General features: G+C 35.7%; 1 protein-coding gene across 1 annotated transcript in view; it reads left to right on the top strand.

The window, feature by feature from the left end:
* Positions 1–319: 319 nt before the first annotated feature.
* Positions 320–12,568, top strand: part of LOC121874184 (centrosomal protein of 131 kDa-like) — a 49,774-nt gene continuing 37,525 nt past the window's right edge. Inside the window, exon 1 of the mRNA XM_042378180.1 lies at positions 320–516. The gene's annotated coding sequence lies outside the window, so the exon portion shown is untranslated. The remainder of the gene's footprint in view (positions 517–12,568) is intronic.

A 12,568-nucleotide genomic window follows, 5' to 3' on the forward strand; every position in this document is an offset into this window, starting at 1 on the left:
GACCAACACTGGAGCGGGTTCAGATACATTCAGGAGACGGTGCATGCCCAGTATTTGCCAACAGTGCGTGACAGAGACGTGACCGATCGCCCGGGCGGCTAGCGAGTCGATCAGTGGTGAAGAGGATAAAAGTAAAAGTAAACATCTGAAAATTTGGTGCAGTTCTGGTGCTAACCGCATCCTATTATTACCATTGTGTACTATTGACAAAGAGCCCAAGCTCGCGAGTTTTACTCACTTCTCTGCTTGCTTTTCAAAATATGGTTTAAACTTGTGTCACTCTTACCTCATCTTTATTGTTTTTATTTGTGCCGCACACAACACACTGGTGAAGCCATTTGACCAGTGCCATCTAGTTGCCAGGCGTATGCACTACAGGCATCTACATTGAGTAACTGTAAGACAAGTTTCTTCCTATATACATTCCTTGGCTCCAGGCCTGCGTGAAGTAAACAGCTGCCGCTTCCCCAGCTTCACTTGGCTCCACCTGGTTCCCCTCTTCTATACAAGCAACAGGTATGGATATATGCAGTATTTGCCAATTAATAGATTTCTTGGTATTTATCTTATTTGCCTAATGGCCACTAATTAGAGGTACCCATGTCGAGGGATGGGGGCAAGTGGCCCGTGTAGGTTATTATTTTAATTTTGGTCATCTGTGTTATTGATTTGGTTACATTAGCTTAGATTACAGTAAATTGGCTATGTTAGATTAGGTTAGATTTGGATTCCTTCACACAGAGGGTGGTATCAGCTGTTGAATCGGGAACAGTACTGGGCTACAAAATACTCGCTGACAAAATTATCAGGAACACTGGAGGGATTCTATATAGGGTAAAATTTTAGTTTTGGTCATCCCTGTATTTAGATATCCAAATCTAACCTAATCTAACATAGCCAATTTACTGTAATTTAAGCTTTTGTAACCGAATCCATGACAAAACCCCAACGGAAAAAACCTAACCTAACCTAACCTACGGGCAATGCCATCATATATACAATGTGTACAAGACACGTGACTTTTTTTCTGACTATTTCCGTTCACCATTCTCATAAGTGGAGCATATATTGTGTATTGTAAGTGTCAATTACCTACAAATGTAAAAGGGTTTTGTGGATTGTGCAAAATAAAATGTATGTAGAATGTGTGTTTGCAAACATAAAAGTGTTTTATTTTATATATGAGACTGGGGTTTTGTCCACTTTTCATATAATGGGTTGGGGTTTTGTCCATTGGGGTTTTGTCTGTATACTGTGTAAAGAAGTATTTCTTTAAATTCGTTCTGGATGATATGGTAAGCTTTTAGTTGTGTCCTATCATGTTGGTGGTGCATGATATCACAAAGAAATGGCCCGGTGTAACAATTTCAAATTACCCCCCCAGTAATTGGAACCTAGTTTTAAAGTACAGGGGATATGCTCTAACTAGGTTCAATATGCCCTGGGGGTAATAAAAACTTTGGTTTAAACTACCCCCTTTTATTTCAAATTACCCCAACACATACTCATAATAAAGTATGCTTTGCATGTTGGAAAAATACCACGGTGGGCACCCTAAGGCACATGCATAGGTATGCATACGGATAGAAGTCTACAGTACATACACATGTGACTTCCTCTCTAAGACTACACAATTAATTACATTTTCAAAACTCAATACTTGCTTAACTACAGAAAACAAACATTCAATAAAATTTGATCTATCTTTATATCTACTGTATATGGCCAAATGTGCTGTGAGAAATAGGGGGTGATTTGAAACTGGAAGGGTTACTTTCAACCTAGGGTCAAATAATCACGAGGCGGGGGTAAGCTGAAACTTTTACACACGGTTCACGTCTTCCATCCCTTTCAGGGTTTTGAATGTTTCTTATGCCTATTTTGCCTTGTCTGTTGCACCTCTTCTAAGAATGTTAGATCTTTCTGGGTTCAGGTTTCCATGCCTGTATACTGTAATCCAGACTGGGATGTACCTGGGATTTGTACAGCTGAAGGAGCATTTTCCTATCTTGTATTCAAAAGTATGTTTTATAATTCCCAAATCTCAATTGGCTTTTCTCACTGCTGCTCAAACTTTTGCCATATTCAGTTAATGAGCTATCACAATGCCAAGATCTTTCCCCTTGTCAACAGTATCCAGGAAAGTATTATTGACAGAATATAGTTGTATATCCTACATGTAGGGTCTTGAATTTTGTAATTTTTTTTTTTTTTTATCCTCTTCACCACTGATGGACTTGTTAGCCTCTTGAGCAGTTGGTCACATTTCTGTTATGCACTGTTAGCAAGTACTGGCTCCAGAATGTATCTACCTGCTCCAGCCTCCAGTGTTGGTCAAGTCTGGTCTTGAAGGAGCTCACACTTGGCAGATTGTTCCAAGAGTTTACAATTCTCACTCTGAAAGTTTGGTCTCACAATTTTCTGAACTTATGGGTTCTTTAACCTTGAGCTGTAACCCCTCGTGGGGTGGGCATCCACCAGCTCCAGGTATGGGCACTCGACTGAGTAGGGCCCTCAGAGATGTTTGTATACTTCAATTAAGTCACCCCTTGCTCACCTATAGTTTAAGCTAAGCAGTTACAATCTCAAGACCATTTGAACAGCTCCTGCAGGTCTTTCTTCATACTTGCTACCTTTCCAAATACTGTATCTTTATGTCATCTACAAATTTGACAATGTGGCTCGATATGTCCTCATCTATGTTGTTTATGCAGATCACAAACAGGGTAGGTCAAGGATAGAGCCCTGTGGTCTCTATTGAGAAACTTTTTCCATTCAGATTTAAAAGTAAAAGATAACATGTTTTCTGGAGATATCATGTTGGGTGCAATAATATCACAGACATGTTGTTCTACAGGTTTATCATAACAGTAAAGGAGTTAACTGTTTGTGACGACTGAAGGCAAAAATCTCAGGAAAAACCCAAATACCGGGTAATAACATAGCTATATAATATATATACGTATTGTCTATTATTTAAATCTCACATATACAGAATAACAGTATCTTGGAATGAAACTGCCCTTTTATGAATCATTAAGTATTGTATAGGGAAATTCTTATGACCACAAATGCCCTTCTACATACAGAATATAAAATAACATTATGGAAGACTTTGATATTCACAACTTCAACCACCTGCTCATTATAACAGATACAATGACTATTTTTTTCTAGGTAAAAATGTAACAAGACTTTAATGACATAGGCAAAGTTATGGTAAGCAAATACCCTGCATATTAAAACAACACTTTTGTTACATTATTTAAGAGGTCATATTGGTGGCTCAAATTTGGCATAATAATGTTTTGAAACCTTTGTGCATTTTTAAAATTACATTTACTATGTGTGTGTATGAACCTAAAAGTCAGTGTCTTGCCAACTTTGAACCTCTGTACTTACACATATACTCTGTACAGTAATACAACAATTAAAACATTTGAGAAATATCCAGTACAGTACCGTATACTGTATGTATCTATTCACTGCACCTAAATTTCTGTACATATTAAGGCATGCATAGAAATTCAGGTGGTTAGTACAGTAGATAAATAACAGTTCAAAACTGGCAAGAATCTAATTTAAAGCTCTTATACAAACTACTGTATACTGTATACAGTAGACCTTCCTCACAAATTCCAAAAAGAGTATCTCACCTCCTTTGTATTCCTGATACGTGTACTGTAGCCTCTGAAGCTGGGTACAAACTGAGAGTTACCCAGTGTGGAGCAATATATCCTACACTGGTCAGTCATAGTGCCAAATTATTAATTACCGTACATATAAAATCTGAATCAATGTTACAGTAAATGATAGAGCATTATGAATCTCAGTGACTTAAAGCAATCACACACTTCTTATAATGACTTTGATACTTTTTGACACCCTGTAATTATATTGACCATGACTAAACAAAACAAAAATAAGGTAATGTTAACAATCCATTTTATGCAATACTGCATTACCTGTGCAGAGAACACTAATTGGAGCATATAGGGAGGACTGGCTGAATATATAAATGCTTTTTTCATCACTAGATCTGCAACAATGATTTTTTGTTAAACAAATTAAGAATTGGTTAATGATACATTAACAAGGATTTACATAATAAGGAACTTACTGTAACAGCTTGAGAAACTCTTACAGAAAACATTTCTGAAATTTATAAAATAAACTGCACTAGGCACTACAGTATTCATTAATGAAAATGTGAACAAAGACTTAATGCATATACAGTACTGTACTACAGGTATATATTTACCCTGCCATATATCACCCTGGATTAATGTTTTCCATAAACTATTTACCAAACATAAATAGCTTTTTCGAAGCCTTTTTGCAAAAAATCACCGACCAATGGAAGTACTAATCTCTAACAATGTTTTGAGTGTAGTAAAGCTTATGAAAAGTACAGCAGCATCATCCTTCAATGTTAAGTATTGATATAAAGGATGTGACTCTTGCTTACATAATCGTAATATATCTCTTAAAGCGAAGCAAACTTTGAAGTCATCAATTATCTCACAAACATGTACAGTAATGTCATGAAGTTATTGCAATAATGTACTGTACTGTACAGTACCCTGTATAGATAATGGTCATCATGATATATAACTGAGGTACGAAAAACACAATTATAATATAACACTGAGCCAAACACAATACAATTATGATGTGTCAGTGAGTATGCACATTGGTTATGATATACAGTACTGTATTACTGAAACAGGCAGAATTCTAAAGTCAAATCAATAAAGCACAAACACTTTGGAATTCCTGTATTTTTATTGTTCCTGTGACTACAACAAATGTACTGTATTTCTTTTTCACAAGTACAAGAATGGTGTAACACTTCATCTAAACATTTAAATATAACAACACTAGAAGTTAAACCTCCAGCAAAAAAAGGTTGATAAAAAAAGTCATAGCAACTACACACACTACCATTATAACTTCTAGTGAATAGTTAACAATGTTTTCTTAGGCCAGTGACATCTCCATCAAAATCTGATAGAGATGTCACAGGTTTGTTGTTCTAGGTGATCTGATCACCTAGAACAACTAACAGTTGTGACGTCTAGATAGACAACTAAATACCATATTCTTCTCATGACGACAATTTAAGGGTTGTCAATCCCAATGGTTAAGTTAAGGCTTATTATGACTAGGGTCCATTTACTGCACTTGCAACTAAAATGGAACATCAGAAGTGCAAAAATGGTGAGCACTTTCATATTAATAATGTATATCCTCTTGTAACATAGTTTAAAGGTCCATTGACAGAAATAGCATTCAACTCACAATAAAAAGAGCAGAATATGATAGACATTTATACTGTATACTGTTGAAAATTTTCTATGTACAGTATAGGCTATTAATTCTGTCTTTACTGTAAACCCAAACTGTGGTAGATGCATGTCATACTCATTGGTGTATTAACACTATTGCAATGTGGAAGGAATAAATAAATCATATAATAATTTATAACCTTAAACTCATGCCTTATACTGAACTCATTTCATATGTAATGAAAGGAAAAAAAACACCATTCACTTATGAGACATAGAAAACTCTATGAACTGAAATAATACTTTTAATAGCAGACTCTCCTACTGTATTGTACTACCATTCTAATAGTTAGTAACATGTGTTCCATTAACAGATGGTGTCCATACCAATTTATTTTCAAATTCATTCTTCACAATATGGATGTACAGCACTTCTCATGGACAGGTAGTGATCTGGTGGCTATTACTATACAGTATATCACAGTTAACTGGTACCAGTGACAAGAACACTAATCAGAAGATCTTACACATAACTTAATGGACTGATAAAGCTCTTTAAAGTTGTTTTGTTACTAAATTTAGAGCACTATAATTGTACTTGTCTCTGAGATATGCCAGAGAAGGGTTACCAGAATGATACCAGCACTCAATCTTTTCACTTAACAAGAGACTAGAATGTTAACAGATGCTCAGTTTATACTAGAGAAGAACCTAGAAGAGGCTTAACTGAAGTATTATAGGACCTCAATGGGCACTACTCAAGTCAAATATTCATATCTAGTATCAGCAGATATCCATTCCACTAAAGGTTACAGCCTCATGCTGTGGTAGCTACCAGCACACAAAAGGGTCAGAACTAACTTCACTGCAGTATATAGAATAATCAACCAGCAATTAACCAGCACTGGCACACCCCACTGCATACCAGTTACTTGCCAACAATGTCAGTCAGAGGACCGACTGACTGCTTATTAAAGTGATAAGTAATGAAATGAAAAAAAAAAGACAGTTAAGGTGAATGACCAGTTGATATTAAAAGATCTGATATGGCTTAACATCCATGCAGAGTACACATGGGTATGCAGAAATCCCACACCGGGATATGGTTCTATAAATGATATCAGCCATCAGAGGGCAGTGAAACTAGAGAGGACAGACAATTATGTCTGATTTGTTACCTATAATTACCAGAAGGATCTACTGTAGCATTATAGCAGTGAATATTAGTTATGTTATAAGGGAGTAATTTCCTGGACAGAGAATAGATCAGGTCTGATAGATGCTACTTTATATACTCCAGACCTTGAACCCTTTTTGGAAAACTAAATACCTGTACTGCTCCTCCATTGATACTTCTGAAGGTACAAATATGAATATTAAACAACAATGAAACCTAAGGTCTCTGGTATTTTATGATAATCACATTATGTAAGACATTATTCATACAGTACAGTACAGAATATGGAAAACTATTTTATTCCAAAATCATGTAGCGATAATAAAGTATCAGAATATTCGAGTTTCATACTTTAAACCACGACTCGGATATTTTCATACAGGGTTTGTCGTCTGGAGATTCGGTAACAACTTCTGATCCAATTTATGTTGAACCCAGAAAATTGCTAATCTTACAAAGTTGCCACAACCTTAATATTGTAATGCACATGTTGCCTTGCCTGGATTTTAAGATCTCTGGATTTTATATACAGTACTGTCGTGTGGTATGCCTGGTACTGTATATAAGAACAAAGACAGAAAATAAAGAGATATGTTATAGCAAAAACAACATAAATTAATTATTTTACAAGCAAAGAGCATAACCTCTGAATGGTCAAGAAACTGGTACACTATCAGTAAAGATACCTATACAAAATTCAACTACAAGTCTCTGATGTAATAAACAAGCACCAACACCTTAAGGAACACATACAATTAGTATCTTAAAGAGTATCTGGCAAATTTGCACTGATCAACACTTCAATAGTTTCCAATAAAAAACATAAATTCTGTAAAATCCCAAGTGCAGAAGAAAATTTCAAAATCCCACTTATTTCATTCTGATATTCAAATACCCACTTGTCACTTTCATCAGTAGTGTATGTACAGAATGAAATGCCACATTAAGCTGACAGAAATGTAATTTTCCTTTTTAATTTGCCTTCTGTATCAAGAGGTCACACAAAGGACATTTTTATTGGTTAAACCAACACTAATTCACTATTACTTTAATCTCAATTTGTAATTTACTCACTGAAAGCCAACCTGGAAAAAAATCTCATGACATTTTCAAATTTACACAAATGTGATGAATGGTCTCAAAATCTGTCAAAAACCTTGTACAGTGTACTGTATACACAGTCTCCACAACTTGAAACAGACTCGAGACAAACTTGGAATTGCATATGGTACACATTAAAATGCCTTTAACTCTGGTATACAGTAACAAATATTTGGAATATACTTTGCCATAAAACTTCTTGTGAGGTATGAGACAGACTAGGCTACTAAAACTAGGATACACAGATCTTAAAACATTATTTTCTTCAAATTCTTTGTTTGATCATCTATTCAAAATGGCTTCCTTTATTCACTGAGACTTAGACTTCCTGTACCATCAAACCCAGGAATAAACAAGATATACTTTACTATGAATGTTTTTTCAGGTTTGACCTAATTTCATCCATAAGGTAAATTTCTATATACTCTGCTACAGACAACAGAACTGTATATACAGGGGTATTTGCTTTCTCAGCAACTTCCCTAATTTTCTTATCATCTCACATATAAGATTCTTTAGCTTATTACCACTCACAGGTCTCACTAATTCTATCTTCCAAAATTAATTACTACTTTTATCAAACATCTGGACAAGCCACTGACTTTCTATCAAGAAGTCACTGGAGATTATTCTAAAAAGATTGTCCACCAACCACAACCACGGACAGTCTGAGAATCAATACATATCCATATCTGGATACAGTACCTGAATAATGTTATCTTAAAGAACTTCAAGCCCTTTAAATGAAAATCAAGACTCCACTATAGTACATCTTTATCATCAATGCTTCATGGCCAATTTCCATTCTTGCAAGGGTTTAGTGCAATTACTATTAAAAGGTAATGCCAAGGGAGCGAGACCTTACAGATTAATGCCTCATATACAGTACAGTATATAGGAAATGATTACAGTACATCATCTCCTCAAGTAATGTGATTCACCCACTATGTACTTTAATATTACTGTACTGATGAAGTTGAGTCTTTCTCAAAGTGCTTAAATATTAATACATATGAGGCACAGGTCTTATTCCCATGAAGTGGCATCTTTCTGTTCGGTCTGCATTAATAGGATGACACTGAGATAGCATGCCCATCATACTAAGAATATAAAAGAAATACCTTTGAGAGAATATACAAATACTGTACTATTGATCATTTGGGCAAAAGCACTTTCCTGCAGAGTTAGATTGCTGCACTCTGGTGAATATAATTATTTACTCTATGTCAAGCTCAAATTTGGTCTGTGACTCGGACTTGTCATCACTGTCAACTCTGGGTACATTAAAACTTCCTTCAAAAATGGGAAATACAAACATAATTACAAGTTGGTTTATCAATCTCCCCAAGAAAGAAAATAAGCCATAGCATGAAGTATAACAAAGCCTATCACAGAAAAGTTCACAGAAAACCACTGTAACTTGAGAGGTTATTTTCCCTGATGTTCCTTCACATAATCAAAGCATCATCTAAACATGGAACAAGAAAATAATTATGAAGACACCAGTCACTGAGACAATTGCATAAAAAGCCAACAGACAATGACCAAGATTATTTTTACACCAGTACAGTATATAATATTTACCTGTGTTTCAATTCAACTAACATAACTGGCAGTCTCATTATAGCACCTACAGGTATTTTATAATCACATATTCATTATTATATACATAATCCATAACTTACAAAGATGGGAGTAATCAATAACAAGTCATAAATATTACAATTAAATGCATGTTACACTGGAATGCACCAACTACACTACATATCCTCATTATATACACTTTTTGTTCCCTGGTTGGCAAACCTATATACAGTACAGTACTGTAAACATTTCAAGTTATTGTAACTTAATATACTGTACAGGGCATTAAAGTAAAAACATGACAATGTTAAAATGGTGAGTCTACTGCTCAGATAATCTCCATTATAAAAAACACTGCATAAGATATTGTTGGTTGCACTAATTCACAGATGTGTCTAAGGAAGTAATCAAGTGGAATGACTTATGATACACATGGTATATACAGGCAGACCTCATGTGACGGAGCCCTGTCTAACGTTGTATGTTTACTTTAGATATAAAAAATATTAATTTCATAAATCTAATAGTACTGAACCATAAAAAAATCCATAAAACGTAAAAAACTAATGAACAGATCCGAAACTAACTTTATTTACACCCTTTACGTCAATCAACGCTCGTCTAATCAATGTGTACAGCCCGCCAAAACTCGCATCTCCTTATCTCCTGCATGTGTTAAGTGAATATTGTTGGCCCATCGTCTTTGGAAAAAGGCCTGAATTTGTGCAGCCAAGACAAGACGACCAGGAAAGTCATTCTGATATTATATGGGATAATCACCTTTCTCTGATAACTTTTGTAGTTGGAGAAACAAAAATTAGCATGTGAAATGCATTGGTAATAAAACTATCATAAATAGAACACGAACATGACGAACAAATTCTGTGACGAAAACTTCTCCTCGCCATGTGTTGCGTGGTGGAGGATGTCACTGAAATTTTTTAATCTTTTTCTTGTTCTCACCAAGATAGTATTTATGATACCAGAGCATTTCACATGTTAACTTTTGCTGTAGTGATCCTTTGGGAATCCGTCTGCCAATCAATCGGTTGCCTTGCTACAAAACTGACCCTAGACCTCTGTTGCAAGCTTGAAGCGAACAAACAACAGATATAGTGTTGGCATGTTATCCAGCAAGGAAACCTTGGTAGCTTATGAGTTCACTACCCAAAACACATTGCTCAATACACAGACTGTCTTGAATGACAAATGTGTTTTTTTTTAAAGAGCCAAGCGATGACATGTCCACTACTACTATAATATTAGCACAGTTTACTGCTGAGAGTTAATTAGGTAAATTTTGATCTGCATGTTGTTTATGTTAAAATCATCTTTGTTTTACCTACAAAAAGTCATAACATTTGCAGAGCCATTACCCAAGGAAGGATTTATAAAGTAAGAATTGACATTGGCAGGTATCCACCTCTATGGGCACTGTGTTATAATCATCTCTTTTAACCGATCAATCACTTTATGGACATTCCTGAGGAACATATCTTGTCTGCTTTAAGAGGACTGCCCGTAATTAGTAAAGAGCCTTCATCCAACTATCGGAAGGGAAGAGGAGACAACATTGCCCTTTTTAAATCAAGTTGCATATAAAAATGTCTCCATGTCAGTGCCATACACATGTTTTTGTTCATAATTTACCCAAATCACAGCTACATTTTTTTTTTTACAATTTGGTCGCACAGTTATCTTGGCGAGTCAAAAACAAATGGTTTTGACAGCAAATATCTGGAGGCTGGAGGTTGCATAGTGGCATGGTTTATGATATAACCCTAACACAAATCAAGCTCATGGCTGTAATGTTATGACAGCAGGTGAAATTAGCCCTAATACTAATAGGCCTCAACCAAATCATTAACATTTGAGCTTGAACCTAATGGTTAGGATAGCTTTGATTGGGGTGCACTAATACAGAATTTGGCTGGATAATTAAAAAATTATTAAATCCCCTAAGCTTCTGAGAGAATGTATTCTGAAAATGCATATAAAGAAAAATTATCTCAATTGTTGTCCAATGAAGATGAAATGTTGCTTTTCATCCATCATAACAGTCAAAAGTTTGTGTGAATACAGATTCAAAGACGAGGATGTTCCCACCTGTTTTGTATAGCAATGTAAACTAAGTAGGGCAATTTACACTCAACCTTCCTGCCGGGGCACAGGATGAAAATAAAATTATATACAGTGACCCCTCGTTTAATGAACACCTCGGTTAACGTAATTTCGATTAACGAACTGCCTTCCATAAGGATCTTCAATTCGGTTAACGAAAAAAAATTCGGTTAACGGAGTTCTTACGAACCGACCTCAACATGTTTTTGCTTGCACTGACCGGGCAACCAGCTTTAGTATCAGTCCGCCAATACATTAATCGGTTTTAGGGCTTAAATTCCTTACTATTTTAGTAAATATCAAGAAGTTTATACTATTCAATAATTTTAAAAGTTTAATATTCAATTTTTTAGTCATTTTAACAATTATTGAACATAATTGAAGGTAAAGTGACTAGTTTAATGGCGGCATCCAGCCTCTTAACACAGCAAACAGGAGTTAGTCTCTCTCTGTTTTCACTGGAGGTAACATCTTGCTTGAGACTCTCTTCAACTAAAGCTTTTTTTCTGTGTTTCCAAGCAAATTATTGGTCATTTTGAAATATATTTTACATATTGACAATATATAATGCAGTGCAGTGTTGATTTAAAGAAAATAATCTTGAATTACACCAAGAGCTAAAATTTTATGGGTGAAATGGTGCCATGGGGTGACTTCTCTTCCACCCCAATGCCTTCTCTTCTTCCTTCTCCTCCACCCCCATTCTAAATCCCATCATCATCATCATCATCCAGGAGCCTTCTACATACACACCTCAAAGTAAGTGAACTTTTCTACCATTTTTGTTGAATTTAGGAAATTTTCGGTGAGCTGGAACCAATTACCCAAAAACCCATTGAAACAATGGTTTCGGTTAACGAACTTTTCGGTTAACGAACGACCTTCTGGAACGGATTGAGTTCGTTAACGGAGGGGTCACTGTATATTGAAACAAGTAACCATTAACAAAAGTAAAGAACATATGCCAATTAAAAACAAGAAAATTAAAAATAAATTCCAGTACAGTACAGTATAGTAGTCTGGTTTACGAGGAAGGCCATTTACGCGGCACCCGTCAGAAGAGATCATTATTATTTACATGGTAAATTCCATCATGTACGCTGCAAGCAGCAGGGCGAGGTGCTGGGCACTGACGTCAGACTCGCGCCGGTGACGTCGCAGACTTTGATTGGGCCACGTATCCTTACCACCCACGCTCTCCGCCGCTGCGTCAGTCTCACTGTCTCCGCATATATTCACTTTTTACTACAATGTACAGTACTGTATTGTGTCGGCGATAGCCAAAAAAAGGTGAGTC

Source organism: Homarus americanus, unplaced genomic scaffold (assembly GCF_018991925.1).
Source record: "Homarus americanus isolate GMGI-L3 unplaced genomic scaffold, GMGI_Hamer_2.0 scaffold49667, whole genome shotgun sequence".
Classification (NCBI taxonomy): Eukaryota; Metazoa; Arthropoda; class Malacostraca; order Decapoda; family Nephropidae; genus Homarus; species Homarus americanus.